The sequence below is a fragment of the Schistocerca nitens genome, chromosome 4 (assembly GCF_023898315.1).
Source record: "Schistocerca nitens isolate TAMUIC-IGC-003100 chromosome 4, iqSchNite1.1, whole genome shotgun sequence".
Classification (NCBI taxonomy): domain Eukaryota; kingdom Metazoa; phylum Arthropoda; class Insecta; order Orthoptera; family Acrididae; genus Schistocerca; species Schistocerca nitens.
Window position 1 is genome coordinate 658,420,471 of NC_064617.1, and position 18,292 is coordinate 658,438,762.

Sequence of the window (18,292 nt, forward strand, 5' to 3'; positions counted from 1 at the left end):
GCTCCATCGTAAACACGGCGTAAGAAGCGCACATCACGCTCTGAAGTGTAGCTAGGACAAGCAGCAGATACATGATGAAAAATTAGAAATCAGAACTGGCTAGAAACAAGTAGCCGAAAGTAATAAGAACATACGTACGAGAGATATTCACCACTGATGGAAAATAGTGGACATCGATCATTTTTAATGAAACATGTAGTAATAAAATAAAATGAAAATAGAACCACAGAACACGAACACCCTCACAGCTTCGAACTAACGATGGACAATGGTCCCATGCGAAATGTTGTGGAATTTAAATTGGTACGTGCTTAGTTAGTATTACTATGTAAGTTACAGTAAACCAGCACCCTTATCACGAATAAAACACTAAGCCATCTTGCAGTTTAGAGATATTGTCCTGTTTTACCTCACAGATACACTTGAAGATGGAGCTGAGTGGCTGAAAGCTGGTAGTGTAAGCGCATCAGTAAATAACTGTACAACTGTAGCAAATCTTTAATCATGAACATTACATTTACCTATTGCGGTTGTCCCAACACCAAAATTTTGTGCAAAGCTTTGTTTGACAACAGCTGTAGATTCTTTAACAAAATATCGCTAAACACCGTGAAATCAGAATCATAGTTTTTTATGTGAAGCACAAGATTTTTAACTTTTTCAAACGCCGTTTCTCTCAGAGGCAGAGAAATTTGAGGACTGATACACCAATTGCAATAAGAAGCCATTATTAAAATATTAAAATTTTAGGAAAATTTCTGATTGGTACGTACAGTTAGCATGCAGCTCTAAAAGTATCAGCTTTGCATACTGAGTATGTTTATAACAATGTTCACAAGTTAAAGCATCAACTTCACACCAGAAGGTCGACCTTCAAAACTTCATCACGTACAATTGCAGTGAGTTCTCAGATCACTACCTCTGAAAACTGTATTTATTTATTGAATATCGCGCTGCGAGAGTATGGCTTGCAGGTAAGTAATGTGCTTCCAACAGCGCTGACAACGTTTACAGTTTGACTTGTAGCAGTACAGATCAGAGGCGTGAGTGAATAGTTGGTGATGGTCGTAGACAGCCTCAGGGGGCGGGACCGTGAGAGGCCGAAGCGGCACTCCTCCCGCATGGAATTCATTACAAAACTCTCACGCATTTTTAGCAATGACTGTCAAAGATTGTACTAAACAACAGACTTAGCATTTCTGACCATAGGAAAAATAGTTGGACGCGAACCTCTACAGACCGTTGTCGAGAAAGTGTCTCCAGCCTTTCGCCCTCGCTCATTCTTACAGCTCTTGTCCGGATGCGGAAAGAGACTGTTGCAACAAGCAGCCGAGCACACTGTAGACCCAGAACATTGAGACCTCTCCCAACCCTCCCACCCTGCGAGACTAAATGTTACCTGTTGGTTTTATGGACACATGACGCAGTAAGGGAATTATACAGCGGAGCAGACGCGAACTGTCACTCACTCTGGTGAAGGTACGCTTCTCGAACGAGGAAATATATTGAAATAAACGATTTTGAGAAAGGCCAAATTGTTATGGTCTGATGCATGGCAACGAAGATCTCGGAAAATGTGAGGCTGGTCAAGTGTTCGCGTGCTACTTTCACTAGCGTCTATGGAAACTGGTTGGCAAGGTACTGGGCGACCACGCCTCAGAGCAGTTAGTGGTGTTCGGAGGCTTGCAAGCTCTGTAAATCAGGATAGGCAGTAATCTGTGGCAGATCTGACGACAGAGCACAACAATGGTGCAGGTTAGAGTGTTTCGGGCTACACAGTTCAGTCATGATTTCATTGGACACGGCGTCAGCGGGGTTGGACTTTGTATCAATGGAAACGTTTTGCCTGGTCAGATGAATCTTAGTGCACCATCTGTAGTCGTTGTTTGGCAAACGGCTGCAAGAAGAATGCTGCGCACCATGGAGGTTCAAATGGCTCTAAGTACTATGGGACTTAACATCTGAGGTCATCAGTCACCTAGACTAAGAGCTACTTAAACCTAACCAACCGAAGGGCATCACACCGATCCATGCCCGAGGCAGGATTCGAACCTGCGATCGCAGCAGCAGCGCGGTTTCGGACTGAAGCGCCTATAACCTGTCGACCACAGCGGCCGGCCACCATGGAGGCAGACCTGTTGGTTCACTATTATTTGGATGCTCACCTGGACTTCCTTAGTGCCTGTGTAGTAATCGAATGCGCAGCTGTATGATAGGTGAACAATAATCTTGACCACTGTCATCCCTTCGTGCTCAATATCTCCCTCAGCGTCTGCAGAATCTTCTAGGAGAAAATCTGTCCTTTTCACAAAGCCAGAATCCAGCTAAAGTGGTCTGAGAAACGTGACTGTGATCCAACCTTAATGTCTCAACTATTAAATTTTTCTCGCCCGTAGCCGAAGGTACAAACTCCGGACGCTATCGAACGCCAACTCCACGTCCACAAAGATCCGGCTCGTGATTTAAGGGAACTACGTAACCCGTGCATATATATCTGGTTCCGCATACTCCTGGAAATCTACCAAGGACTTGTCAATCGATGACACGCATTGTATGCTATATTACCAACACGCTGTTAAGGACGTGCTCATAATCTTTTTGCTTACCACAGTACGCACCGATGGCAATTCCCAGCACACAATAAACATTGCTGAAATACACCTGCCCGACATCCATTACAAAACACCCCTTGCTGCACAACGCAGTCCAGCAATAGTTCACTCTTTCTCTGTGGACGAAGTAGTCCCATGACTGACTGCTGAGTCTACATTCAGTCTTACACGGTCGAGTCGCTTTAGATTGAAGAATAGTACCTTGCTTTACTATAGGCGTGTACATCTATATTTCATGTTTGGTCACAGAAAAGCGTTGTCTGCTACAGAAGAAAGGGGAAGAAAGGTGAAGAATTTTCCTCATCATTCTGAAATTATGTGCATTAGGTATTAGGATGTTACATATTGGTGGCATGTGAAAATTTGTGCCGGACCGGGACTTGAACTCGGTCTTCGAACCGTGCTCTGATAGTTAAAAGTATGACAATCAGGAAAACCGGATTCCAGCCGCGCGGGGTAGCGTAAGTTATTTTAAGTTAGATTAAGTAGAGTGTAAGCTTAGGGGCAGATGACCTCAGCAGTTTGGTCCCATAAGATCTTACCACTAATTTCTAATTTTTTTCCGAGTTCGAGTCCCCGTTTATTATTTTTTGTGTGTGATCTAAAATTTAAAAACCTCTTAATTAGTATTTATTGACGATCAAATTTTTCTCTTTTATACTCCAAATGCCGCATTTTCTCATGAACATATCTGAATGCAATATAACATTAAACAAATCCAACTGGAAAATGACACATTATTACAAATTCAATGAAGAACTTGCTTATTAACTCTAATTTTATAGACACACTAAGCTGGTTAATTAAATTCTCTTGAATAGAATTTAGCTCGCACCAAAAAAAAACCAGCGAGTCTTTATATCTGTGGACAGTAGCAATCGATTCTAATTTCCTAACGCGGTTCATTTGTTCTCCTGAGAACTGTCAGTTTACAAACACTAACTTCACACGCAAGCGCCGTATTCGATCATATAGTTTCAGTAAACTTATTCTCACTGGAGATTAACACTCCCTGAATGTATATTATTTCACACGCACAAGCTTCTTTGGTGATCATCGTGTAGACAGATAATCCGTAAGTCTTCACAGCAGCAATAGCTACAGTTCCACTTACTTTTCTAAATATTCCTATACTATCACAGAAGCAATCGCTTACTGTTCATTAAACTATCACAGATGCTTGGCATGCTGTCATTTAACCTATCACAGTAGCTGAGGCATACTGTCCTTCGCACTTCATTTTTAACACCCAAATACTTCATACAGACTTTTCATTGAATTTGAAACACTTTCCTTAGAAGTACCTCTTTAGGTTTACATGGGGAAATAATCCTTTTATTCTTCCAGAATCCGGATATGATAATAAATACGCACCAGGATTCGGTATATCAACTATTATATATGGACCTGTATAAATTAGATTCCATTTTCTGATGGTCTTCTTCAACCTTGATGACTTGATGTTTCTGTCATGGATTTCCTTTCGCTGTCTTGCTTTCTCCGTAATATTAATGAGAGCATAGCGAATTTTTTCTTCCCATGACATTTTGGTGTCCTCGAGTTTAGGCAAGTTATCCACCCAAAAGTTTCTTTCGTTATCTCTGAACATCAGTTCATTCGGGGTAAAGTTTGTAGAACTATGAGGTAAATTATTATAAATCTGCTCAAACTCGGTCAAATAGTTTATCCAGGTAGTTTGTTTATCATGACAGTACGTTCTCATGAATCTGTTTAGTTCTCGAAAAACCCGTTCAATTAAATTCCCTTCAGACACAGGAACCCTTTTATCTTCGACTACACAGGCCTCTAAGTCTCTCGTCAATTCATCTGTCATTAATTCGCCTTCATTATATCTCAACATCGCCACGGAATTAATTTCGTTTAAAACAGGTTTGCCCCTTTTGTATTCCCCGGCCGACTTTACGGAGCATAAAGCGGCCCTCTTCAGTTTAAATGTCGATTATTATTTCCTCTTGAATCATCTACTACTTCTGCTATGACTGGTTGTTGTTGATGACTGGTTGTGTTATTTGCTTCAAATCTAGGGTCAGAATTACTGTACGCATTATTATTATTTGAAGACTGCTGGTTCTGGTAATCTCTTGCATTTCCAAACATTGGGTTGTATCTGCGACCCGTTCGATTGTCTCTGAATCTGTCCCTCGCAGCACTGTTATTGAAATTTCCATTTTAGTTGCAATTGTTTCCGTTGAATGTCTGACTACTCCTAGTATAATAATTATTAAATCCGTTTCCGTTCCGGTTTGCGTTTGGCGCCTCAATCGCTCTCCTCTGCATAACCGGTTGTCTTGGCCGATGTTCATCTTCCTCGATCATATCTATAGTGTCAAGCGTAGTCATGAAAGAGTCAAGGTCGTGCTCATTAATATACAGCATTCTATTTCTGATGCTCGCCGGAAGTCGAGATTTTAATATGCCAATCATGTCTTGTAGAGGCATAGGCTAATCCCAATACCGCGATTTGTTTATATATTTCTCAAAGTATTTCTTTAAAGACCCACGTGAAAAGGAAAAAGGTTCCGGGTATAATAAAAAATGCTCGTTCAAAATCTTCATACGTGTCCCAAGTTGATATCATATCAGATGCCCATATAGCTCCTGACCCATGAATATAACCGGTCACGAAACTAACCTTTTGCCACTCACTCCAATTTTTTGGCAATACTCCCCTAAAACTTCTTATAAACACTACGGGATGAACATTTTTCTTGTCTGGGTTGTAGATATGGAATTGTCGTTGTTTCAACATTTTCTCCTCAGTATTGCTTTTACAATTACAGTCATTATGACTACCCTCATAGTGTTGTGATTGATGTTGATTGGCCGGCCGAAGTGGCCGTGCGGTTAAAGGCGCTGCAGTCTGGAACCGCAAGACCGCTACGGTCGCAGGTTCGAATCCTGCCTCGGGCATGGATGTTTGTGATGTCCTTAGGTTAGTTAGGTTTAACTAGTTCTAAGTTCTAGGGGACTAATGACCTCAGCAGTTGAGTCCCATAGTGCTCAGAGCCATTTGAACCATTTTTTTGATGTTGATTGCAAAAACGAACGTGTGCATTAATGTCCCTGTCTGTACTTGGTCGGGTAAATAATGTAGCTTCATTGTTAGATCTTGTTATGGGTTCATTTCCTTGCGTGAAACACTAATCTTCTCGAGATAGATTTAAATATCTCTCAATGTTTTCTTTCCATTGGTTAAGCTCTTCGCCTAGTTGTTCTCTGGCTTCTCGAAAAATGGTTCAAATGGCTCTGAGCACTATGGGACTCAACTGCTGTGGTCGTAAGTCCCCTAGAACCTAGAACTACTTAAACCTAACTAACCTAAGAACAGCACACAACACCCAGCCATCACGAGGCAGAGAAAATCTCTGACCCCGCCGGGAATCGAACCCGGGAACCCGGGCGTGGGAAGCGAGAACGCTACCGCACGACCACGAGATGCGGGCGCTTCTCGAAAACCTTTAACGGTCAGAGATTGTACAAATCTTCTCGAGATAGATATAAAGATTGCTTTGCCTTTCTAAACTTAACTGCGAGAATTTTCCCGCGAGAATGTTTACCTTATGATCGTCTTGTCTCTCCTTTATGTTATTTATGGATTTATCCAAATTTTGGATGTCCTTCGGGTTCTTGTCTTGTGATTGTCTCAAATCCTGCATATCTGCTGACATCTCATTTACTTGTTGCTTTAATTCATCTTGAACTTCAACTAATACCGGAATTACCGCCATAGAACGTTGCATCTGTTCTTGTGCTTTAACTATCTGTGGGACTGACTCGACCTGCTCTTTAATAGTATCAAGCTTAGTAGCAACATACTCAGTTAGCTCTAGGCGTAACTTCTTCGCATTTTCATTACACTGCTGAGTGAGTTGCTCAATTTGAGCAGCTAATTTTAATTCTGTCTTTTCATTCTGAATTTTCAATTCTTCCGCAGTTTTATTTAATTTATCATCAAGTTTCTGAAAACTCGCTACTAATGTATTATTTAATTCCGCTTGATTAGCTTCTAATTGCTCCTGGACTTTCACTTGATTGGCTGCTAATTGTTCATTCATTTCCCTTTTAATCTCTATTTGCGCTTTAGTTAATTCCCTTTTAATCTCTATTTGCGCGTTAGTTAAGTCTGTTACATTTTTCGCTAACAGTGTTAACTGCTGCAAGATTACAGTCAATGGGTTTATTTCTTCCTGCTCAGATGACATCGAAACACTTAGGCTTTGTTGTGGGGCCTGACTAACGCTGCCGCTAGGCACTACTTCAGTTAAGCTAGCGTCTAATGTTTCACTAACCTCAGAAACAGCTGAGGGCTGTTGTGATTCGCTCTGCTGTTGCACTGCCATTTTATAAGCCGCCCTAGTAAGAACCATGAATACACAGAACAACAAATATATAAAGTCACTCGCATCTGAGTTAGTAATGTCACTGACCTAATCTTTGCATAATACTCACTTATAATAAACACTTCCTGTCTAAAGTTCAACCCAACATTCACTTAATCAATCTAATTCAAACCGATAGACATTTAAATAGTTATTCTAAATTTCCAGCTACAAAATTTTAATTGTATATTGTCTGGCCTGAACGACGTTCTCGTAGGTTGTGGCGAAATTGTGACTTCTGGAACAGGCGTCGTCTTCTTTTCTCTCGTGCACATGCAACATAAAATTCACACAATGTTTAAGTAATGCTCAAAAATGAGTCCTGTCACAGTGAAGCCAAATTTAATATTTTTTGTGTGTGATCTAAAATTTAAAAACCTCTCTCACACCGGCCTGATTTAGCTTCACTGATCAGGATAGTAAAAACATGCGTATATTAAGGGAATTTTCATTGACAAAGCAGGCTTATCACATTCACACAGTTCAATACTGTTCTATCCTGATTAAATTGAGCTTAACTTAAATTCCATAAGGCAGTGAAGCAATTTCGAACTCTCGGTGCGACGAAAATTGTCAGTCGATCTCCTGGAAACATTTGTAATAATTATTAACTTTCGGTGATCACGTGGGGAAGACCGGAGATCTGCTGGTAAGACCGTGTTAGCCTATTTATTTGAAGTAACTGGATATCTTGAGCATACAAAACGGCAGGTTCGTCCAGTGTAAATCAGACGTTCCCCACTGATCCCGTGCAACACAGCGTAGTAAGCAGACACTGTCAATAATAAACAGTTAAATAATACGCGAACACACTTACTTTAGTTTAGTTCATGTATTAAATTCCTTCTCATACACAATCTCATCAAGATGGCGACTAGCCCAACAATACATACATATACATCCTCCTTTCACGACTAATCGGCAAGAAGTCCTCTATTCTTCTCATAAGAGAAAACATAGATAGCAGAGCAGCTATTCCATGGTGTAAATGGACGCTCCAAGGAATAATTGGGCTTGAAACTACTTTGCATTGATAATCGGTAAGATAAGAAGAGATATTTCGAGATATGTACTGAGTTACACAATTTATAAAATTTCTAAAGATATCGCGGGGAGACCGCTGCAAGAGACATTACACCCGTCTGGCACAAATTTTCATATGTCACCAATATGTGATATATTCATAATTAATGCATCTAATGTCAGAAAGATTACACAACTGAGAGTAAATTTCTTACATTTTGCTGAACTTTGAAGGCTCAGTCATATATGAAGTTCTGTAAGCAAACGAAGTCGTAAAGATAGTATCAGTCCTGAATAAGAATTTTTTCTGAGGTTTGTTTACTGTTTTTCCACATTACGGAGTATTAATAACGTATTTTTTGCCAGATATTATTGTTGAAATTCGACAGGACTTTCCCAAATGTTTCGCCGCGCGCGATTAGCCGGGCGGTCTAAGGCGCGTAATAAAAAAAATCTGAGTGCAAGGACCAACAAACGAACTTGAAGGGATGTCATGTGACGTCCGCAAGGACACACAAAAAAAAGGCGCTGCTGTCTTGGACTGTGCGGCTGGTCCTGGCGGAGGTTCGAGTCCTCCCTCGGGCAAGGGTGTGTGTGTTTGTCCTTAGGATAATTTAGGTTAAGTAGTGTGTAAGCTTAGGGACTGATGACCTTAGCAGTTAAGTCCCATAAGATTTCACACACATTTTTTTTCCCAAACGTTTCGATTTTTTTTTTTTTGCTGTTTCAGGTTTATTTTATTGTCAGTATCAACCAAATAACATTGGTATGCAAATAAAAATATTACTGTGGAATGTTTTCCGGATTTATTTCTTAAATCGTTAGACACCTTCGATTTGATGATACGAAAGTGTAATTTCATAACATTCATACTAATAATATGGTAATATATACTAGATAAAATCAGTTAGTAGGAGATTGGATGATGTCACCCAAATGATGCCTTTCAGTAACAACACTCTAGGCAATGTTCCGCAGTGCGTAATATCAGGCCTCTGTTATTAAAAGCATGTAACTGTCTGCCATCTGTCGGGCCACCCCGATTTAAAAAAGCTACTGCCGGCGAATCCTGGCATGGTTCATTTGAGAAGACTCTGATCATTTTCTTATTCTGTTCAGTTAGGATAGTACTTTTTGACTATCGTAAAATTCTTTTTTTTCCATTTTTTATCAAGTTTTACTCTGCATCTCAGTATTTCGAACATTCCCATAAAGTTTGTGACGCGGGGTGTTCGCTGCTATTTCATCCTTTTCATATTTCTTAATGACCTATAAAGTGTAAGAAAAATCACTGCAACGATACTGCTGTTGGGATAGTTCTTTCGCCACTAAGCTACAAACTCCCTTCATCAAATGAGCCTGTGGTACTTCCTGTCTGTTCTTACAAACTAAGATAAATTCATTAGCACGTTGCACCCGGTGTCTGAATTCGCATCCAAAAGCTGAATCGTCTCATGGTACGGTCGCAATTAATTACTTCACTCCTGAAAACATATTTTTTTCGCTACCCTTACACTTCAGTAGTTATTGCTACCGTAGTAACAACGCCAAATTGTTACAACTGCTAGATATTTATTATTTTATTTAATTTTTTATTTTTATGTAAGAAACGAAAGGTGAAATTCGGAACATTGAACAGTGCGGAAAGCACACTTGTTTAGAACTCCGTGTGTGATATGTGATTAGAAGGAAAAACTGTTCATACTAAATGATATTGACGATGTGACACAAATGTCACTCGGTGTTGTAGTTAACAAAATGATGTTGATCATTGCCTGTAGACATAATAATCTTTACTAAAATAAGATTAAAGCTTGTCGTTTTTTCAAGGCTTCTAACTTCACAGCAACTGAATGAAGATTGTGTAAGAAGTAAATTGTGAAGAGACGGATATGTCGTGACTCGTCACCAAGATGCTGACTCCTCTTAACCTGCGTGCAAGCAGTTCAAGCGTCTACCTACAGATGGCAGCAGCTGCGTGTCCAAGGTATTGCCGATCACATGGAGAAAACCGTGAAATTAGTAAGTGGTGCGTCTAGTTTAAATTTTATATAAGGACCGTAAAGATCATAGTGCCGCGATTATTGATTATTATATGTTTTCGGAATGAAGCTAGAAACTATTAATAATTCTTCTAATCCCCAACTAAGTAAGTCTATAATTTCTGTCTTTTCTTAGCCTTATTTTGTTTCTATATTTGCTTGTTAAAGATAACTGCTTTTTGTCATATTCATTGCTTATCTTTTCCTGAGCTTTTTTTCCCCACTTTACACGTGCTACCACACAAAAGTTTGCGTAGCCAAAATCCTTAAACAGACATCTACATCAGATCGTAAGGGGCAAATTACCTGCGTAGTCACTTCTACAATTATTACCATGAGTTTATATGTATTTTGTGAAATTTAAAATTTAGAAGAAGGGATACTGATATTCTCCGGATTATTATTTCATGCATATTAACGATGCATTGAAAACTCGTAATCCAACTTAATTATTGCGCTCACGCTGTATACACATAAAATGAAAGGACGCTTCAGTTGACCAGAAATGAAGGAGAGAAAACAAAGACAATTACGCTACACTGATGAGCTGAAGAAAATGAAACTAACATATTAAGTTCACAAATATAATGTATGCAGCATTCACCTCTGCATTAATACGTACAGTTCCTAGTGCTTTTCTGAAGAACGTACCGCTTTGTAAACAAACAATATCAATGTTCTGCAGCATACAACGAAAATTGTAGTAATTTTTTGTGAGGAGCGTTAGGCGATCGATTACGTCGAATGTTAACTCTCTTTGTTGTTCCTGACAACTAGGCTACTACCACCTGAGAACTGTGTCAAATGTTGCACGAAGTGATACAGTCCAGAAGTCTGGATTACTTAGTGGGCACAAAGAGCTCTCTAAAAGTATCTCCGTTTGTAATTTTTCTTTCATTCGTACATCTGATGGTTATTCTGTATACTATAAATTAATCAACATATGTAGAGAGGACCTGGTAAGTTAAAATAACAAGAAAACTTTTAGAGTTAGACAGTGAGTACTAGACAATGATTGGCTGAAATGTGGGAAATAAATACGAAATAGGGAGAATGATCGTAGACTCGTTCAAGAATTTTATTTTCTTTATCAGTTCAAAATGGTTCAAATGGCTGTGAGCACTATGGGACTTAACATCTGAGGTCATCAGTCCCCTAGAACTTAGAACTACTTAAACCTAACTAACCTAAGGACATCACACACATCCATGCCCGAGGCAGGATTCGAACCTGCGACCGTAGCGGTCGCTCGGCTCCAGAATGAAGCGCCTAGAACCGCTCGACCACACCGGCCGGCTTTTTATCAGTGAATTATCAGTTTAAAAGTCATAGTTAGAAAAAACTGACACAAATGATTTACAGAATTATGGATTATGGAAACGCTGGTATAACCTGACCCCAGGGAAGATCGGTTTGGGTTCCAGAGATTAGTAAGGAATACACGAGGCAATAGTGACCGTACCACTTCCCTTAGAACGTAGGTAAAAGAAAGGCGAATCATGTGAAAATTTAGAGAGAGCTTTTGATGAACTATGTTGGCTAGAATCCGGTATCTGAATCTCAGAGAGCAACAGGGATAAAATACAAGGTCCGAAATATTATTTGCAACTTATACAGAAACGAGACGACAGGTATAGGAGCCGAAGGACATGAAGGGAAGATAGTGGGTGAGAAAGGAGACAAGAGTTGTGACCGGTCCCCGACGTTATTTAATCTGTACTTTGAGCAAGCAGTAAAGGAAACAAAGAAAACTTTGGAAAGGCAGTTGAAGTTCAAGGAATAGAAATAAAGACATTGCAGTTGCCGATGATGTAATTCTGTCAGAGATGGGTATGGTGTTGTTGTTGTGGTTGTGGTCTTCAGTCCTGAGACTGGTTTGATGCAGCTCTCCATGCTACCCTATCCTGTGCAAGCTTCTTCATCTCCCAGTACTTACTACAACCCACATCCTTCTGAATCTGCTTAGTGTATTCATCTCTTGGTCTCCCTCTACGATTTTTACCCTCCACGCTGCCATCCAATGCTAAATTTGTGATCCCCTGATGCCTCAGAACATGTCCTACTAACCGGTCCCTTCTTCTTGTCAAGTTGTGCCACATACTCCTCTTCTCCCCAATTCTGTTCAATACTTCATCATTAGTTACGTGATCTACCCATCTAATCTTCAGCATTCTTCTGTAGCACCACATTTCGAAAGCTTCTATTCTCTTCTTGTCCAAACTATTTATCATCCATGTTTCACTTCCATACATGGCTACACTCCATACAAATACTTTCAGAAACGACTTCCTGACACTTAAATCTATACTCTATGTTAACAAATTTCTCTTCTTCAGAAACGCTTTCCTTGCCATTGCCAGTCTACATTTTATATCCTCTCTACTTCGACCATCATCTGTTATTTTGCTCCCCAAATAGCAAAACTCTTTTACTACTTTAAGTGTCTCATTTCCTAATCTAATTCCCTCAGCATCAACCGACTTAATTCGACTACATTCCATTATCCTCGTTTTGCTTTTGTTGATGTTCATCTTATATCCTCCTTTCAAGACACTGTCCATTCCGTTCAACTGCTCTTCCAAGTCCTTTGCTGTCTCTGATAGAATTACAATATCATTGGCGATCCTCAAAGTTTTTATTTCTTCTCCATGGATTTTAATACCTACTCCGAATTTTTCTTTTGTTTCCTTTACTGCTTGCTCAATATACAGATTGAATAACATCGGGGATAGGCTACAACCCTGTCTCACTCCCTTCCCAACCATTGCTTCCCTTTCATGCCCCTCGACTCTTATAACTGCCATCTGGTTTCTGTACAAATTGTAAATAGCCTTTCGCTCCCTGTATTTTACCCCTGCCACCTTCAGGTATGTTAGAGCAGTTGAAATCGATAGTGTCACGATTTGAGATTATAAGATGAACATTTTCAAAAGTAAAAGAAGGGTAATGGAACGCAGTCTAATTAAATCAAGCGACGCTAAGGGAATTAGAATAGCAAATGACATACTAAAAGTAATAAATAAATTTTCCATTTTGTACAGCGAAATAAATGATGATAAAGCTAGAGAGGACATAAAATGCAGACTGGCTATAGCAACATAAAGCGTCTCAGAAATATTTGTGAATTGTGGATTGTACTAGTAATCCAGGGAAGATACTTTCATAGACGAGATTAGTGTGGAGAGGTGCATCAAACCAGTCTTCGAAATGAAGATCACACCGCTGTAAGTCATTACAAAGAAAAATAATTCAATTGAGACAGGGCAGGTTAATGTAGAATCTTGATTAAATGAATTATGTACGCATTCGATGTTAGCTAATATAGGTAAAATGTTGAAGAAATAAGTGACATATGCATTCAAGGATCCTGTGAAGTAATATAGCCCAACTACTCATGATTCCATAATGTCTTGCTGTAATTGTACAACCGTTGTAGTACGTATGTGTAATGCGCTAGTGATAATCGAAGGGTATTAGGCCAGATTCGTGGTATAAATTGCTGAGTTCGCTATAGGAAAGTCTAACAAACGGCTATGCCTGCGTGTGATATTTGAACTGGGGTAGAAGTTCCCCCGAACCAAGAGGTCTGTAGATTTTTATCTACGGAGAAAGCAATGTATTATGTTGGCCAACACACTATCTTCAGTTATATCTGTACACGCCTTTTCGAAGAAAGTAAATAAGCCACATACACAAATTCAAAAGGCACGTTTATAAAAGACCAGAATACATGTTTCCTATGTTTTTAATGTATGTTGTGGTCTGGAAGTAGCGTCTTTGACGAATAATCGAAACGTCCTGGGTTTCGCGTTCGATCCCAGCTAGGAATGGCGGCCGAAAATTTCAGAGCATAAGGATCACTCTGCATATGGCAACGACAAATATTGACAAACCAACGAAAGGTTAACGCTCTTCTAATGAGAGCCGGAAATGCCAGAGGTCTTGTTGTGGTAGAGAAACCAGAAAATCTGATAACGGAAATGCTCCGGCTATATGCGGTATACACATATATAACATAGTCTACATACAGTGAAGTGAACTGGAAAGAAGAGAAGGATTTCTGGCCACATGAATAAAGGGCAATATCTATGACAGCAGAAAATTGTACAACTGTAGTAAGATTAGTTATGGATAGGGAGGTTGTAAAGAGAGTGAGTTAGTTTGAACATTTTCTTTATCTCATAAAAATCGACAGAAAATGAATTATAGAGGACATGCCGTCGTCACAAGAAGAAGGTGAAGAGTTTAAATATCAGAGGAAACTGAACGTGTAATTCAGCACATAAAGAGAGATGAAAATTTAATATTCATGGGGGATTGGAACACGGTAGTAGGGGAACAATTAAGAGACAGGATTTAGAGAGTATATGGGCTCGGTACTAGGAATGAGAAACGAGAAAGACCACCTCAACTGGTCATGGCGAATATACAAGAATTCGATCCTTGACGCTGACAGTGTCATGAGGCACTCTTCTTCTTAGCACCATACCATTGGAACGGGGCCAGCTTTTTGGGTAACAAACCCAGGTAACTCACATGAGAACATGTATTTTCCTATAATGTAATGTTATTCTATCAAAGTATATCGTGTGTGGGAGAGTACATTATTGACCAGTTTCATAATTATGTGGAATAGGTTTCTAATTCCAAGATTCCCATTTGCATAACTTAGTATCATAAAAGAGAAACGAAATTTAATAGGATAACATTTTGATCCTTAGTAAAATTCATAATTAAATTTAAATTAACTGACAGACAGTTTGCATAGCCTTCATCCTAGTAGTAATTTGTTAAAGTAATCGCTCAATTTATTTTGAATGCAGGCTCTACGCGTACATCGCAATACATTTGATTTTGCTTCTATATTCTTGTGTTTAGATCGCTTGATGTGCAGTATTTCAAAAAAGTGGGCTTCATTACTTTGATAGTGTTATTTATCTGTTCAGACTAATTCATCTAAAAATAGATTTTTGAAGATATTTTTTACTGTGCTGCGACGTCTTTTGTCGTGTTCAGTGTCATTTAAAAGTTACATAAATCACAATACGTTTCAGATTATGAAGAGTGTGTTGTAAATTATCGAACAAGGCGATCCTAGTATTCTATATTAAGTAACCGGAGGGAAGATAGTACGTGCAATTGTAGACCACTTTCGCCTCTGTTGTAATAGTCTGATTTTCCACTGAAGTTTGTCAAATGGATCGGCGACTGCATGTCTTCAAAATTATGTGATATCATTTCAAGCAACTATATCATTTATCCAATGTAAATATTTATTTCTGTTATAGATAAGCAGTCATTTTAATCCTTTGTTCATTAATAATTAGATGCAAAAATTACTGCAGTAGTTGAGTGAGTTGTCATTATCATTTTCGTTAGTGAATTTTATACGTTCCCCCATTTCTATTCGCCCATATTCGGAACTGGTAGCCTTGTGCCCGAGTAGTTTAACTGATCACTGTGTTACAGAATAAATTTGGGGTAACATCCTTGTACCAAATGGCGCATACTTTCTCCCTGAAGAAGGCGCTAATATCTGTTGACATGGACTCGATGAGGCAAAGAGAACGTTGGAATGCTATCGTCATAAGCGTAATATCTTTTGCCATATGGAACAGTCATGGGTTGCTCTTACCACAGCGGCCTCATCTCGCTCCATATCTTGCCAAATGTTTGCAGTACAAGCGACGTTGTATCAGTCGAGAGTTTGTCGAAACATCTGACACAACACGGGAGTGATGGATCAGTGCAAGTACGCTGAAATTATTGTTCGTTTGCGTGCTGTTGTAAGCGAACAAACTGTTGCATCTTATCGGCCAGCAGGTTTCCTTTTATTTCATCAGCACAAGACGATGGCAGACGTACAAAGAAGACTCATTCATTCCATCGGGTTTAAATATTGGTTCCACGAGAACACCGCCTTCAACCTCCTGAATCATGCCACGTTTGCGTGCGGGATGCATAGACTCACGTAGCTTTTGACAAACCCATACCATGTCAACCGGCAGTAGTACGTAACACAACTCATCAGTCCATATTTAGAGCATCCAGTGGCATTGTTCTCGCGCCCATGTTAATATCTGTGGGGAGCGAAGTGGTTGTCAATAAATACACAAGTATTATGGTAGCTTCAAAATATTGTTGATTGAAAAGAAAAAGTTTTCACGACTGTATAGGCTGCGAAATCCAATTTATTCTACTACAAACCATTCTCAAGCGGATTTGAAGAGCCTTAGGGCATTGTACTCTTTCAAATAGTCGTATTTCACGCAAATTACACGTTTATGTAAATGTAATGTTAAAATAAAGGATTTGGGATTTACAAAATATTTCTAAATAGTCTAACAGTCTAACGACAACCAGGAATCATTAGAAAAATTTGCAGCTAATTTTCGTCGTTACTTACTGCAGTTTAGGTGTCGTGACAGTGATATAGAAAAAGTAGAGCATGTTACTAGGTTAAAGGCAAAGACAACACCAGTACGATTCGATTTATTTGACAAAGTACAATATGTACATCAAACAGCCCTCATAACGAAGGGAAGTATAAATATTTCACCATGAACAAGAAGTTCATAAGGCTTTGCTGGTAGTCCAACAAGTTCTACGGTAGACACAGACACTAAATTCATAGCATTGGCTCCTAGACCTTATCGGTTTTCGATACATTCTTAATGCCGAACTCACTAAAAACATCAGGAAAGTCTTCGGACGCCTGCGTAATCCACTGGGATCGAGTCTCGGTGGATACAGTTCGTCAGTAACACTACAGTTACTTATTGCACTTTGCAGAGTGTTATTACTTTAAATGGTAAACTCGTTTGACAGGCTAAGAGAGCAATTTTGTTCCAAAGTCACTCTGTCCTATAACAGAATATAGGTTTGGTTTCTGAGAAGACTCTGCCATGTCACCAAGGTATCTAGGCGAGTTGAATATCCACTTTTGGAACAAAAATTAAATTATGAACCTGAAAACATACGTTAGTGGATGTTTCCTTTTTTTTAGGGTCAGAATCCACTCAGTTAACCTATAGGCGTCTGTTTCTTGTTGACGAGGAATTATGTATCCCTGCTTAGTGTACTGGACTGCCTCGGCGGCCCTGCTACCACTTGCTGTGGCTCTTGATGCTGATGGTGGCGGCAAACAGCGCGAAGAAGAAGCCGGCCGCCCCCGTGGCGCCGACCAGCAGCACGAGGCCGCTGATGAGTAGCGGCACCAGCGCGAAGAACTTGAGCTTGTAGGCGATCAGCAGCGGGATCACGAACTTCTTCAGCTTCTTTTTCTTCTTCAGCTTTCCGCGCGCGTGGCCGACGAGGCCGCGACCTGTGGACAGAACCCAGTTCCTGACACTAAGAGACCAGCTAAGTGCAGCAAAGCGAGAGTGGATCTAGAATGCTTAAGCCAGCCAACAGGTAGTCAAGCTGCTGTGGGGTAACAGCTGCTGTGTAACTGAGAAAGGCTCGGGCACATAGTGGCTCTCGACACTCCCGTAGTATATGAAACTAGAATGAAACGGGGACTTGGTCTGGAGTACCACCGTGACCTAAAGCTCCACGTCTTTAAGAACTGCCGTTGTCTAGGAACTAGTATACAATCCTAACGACAACCTGAAAGATTCGTGTGATATCTCCGATATGTCATTACATTATTTTCATTTTTATTTTATTCTGTCACTCATCTCATCTGTTCACTATTAATCATCATCGCACTCTGTCAAAAGGCAATGAGATCTTAAAGATAACTTAATATAGCAATAAACAAATTGTATACACTCGTACACTTTGCATCAGAAACAAGTTTTGTAAAAGTGCACGTGTACAATATCTCTTAGAAAGTATCCGGATACCCTTATGTAATGCAGAATCGACCACTAGACGTCATAAGAAGCGGACTCGTCTATACAAAAGGAGGCGGGGAGTACTGTTCTATCAGCAGAGAAGCGCTAACAGCAGCCTGGGGCGGTCATGGGAGCTCATTGACTTCGAACGTGAACTAGTGATTGGACGTCACCTGAGTATCAAATCCATCGGGAACATTTCAAAACTTCTAAAACTGCTCAATTCGATTGTTGATAATGTGATAGTGAATTGGAAACTCGAAGAAAAAACCACAGGCAAATCAAGGCCAGACAGCCCTGGTGAACTGATGGACACAGCCCATAGCACAGCTCGATGGTTGTAAAAATTCGCATGAAATCGGCAGCAGGAATCATTC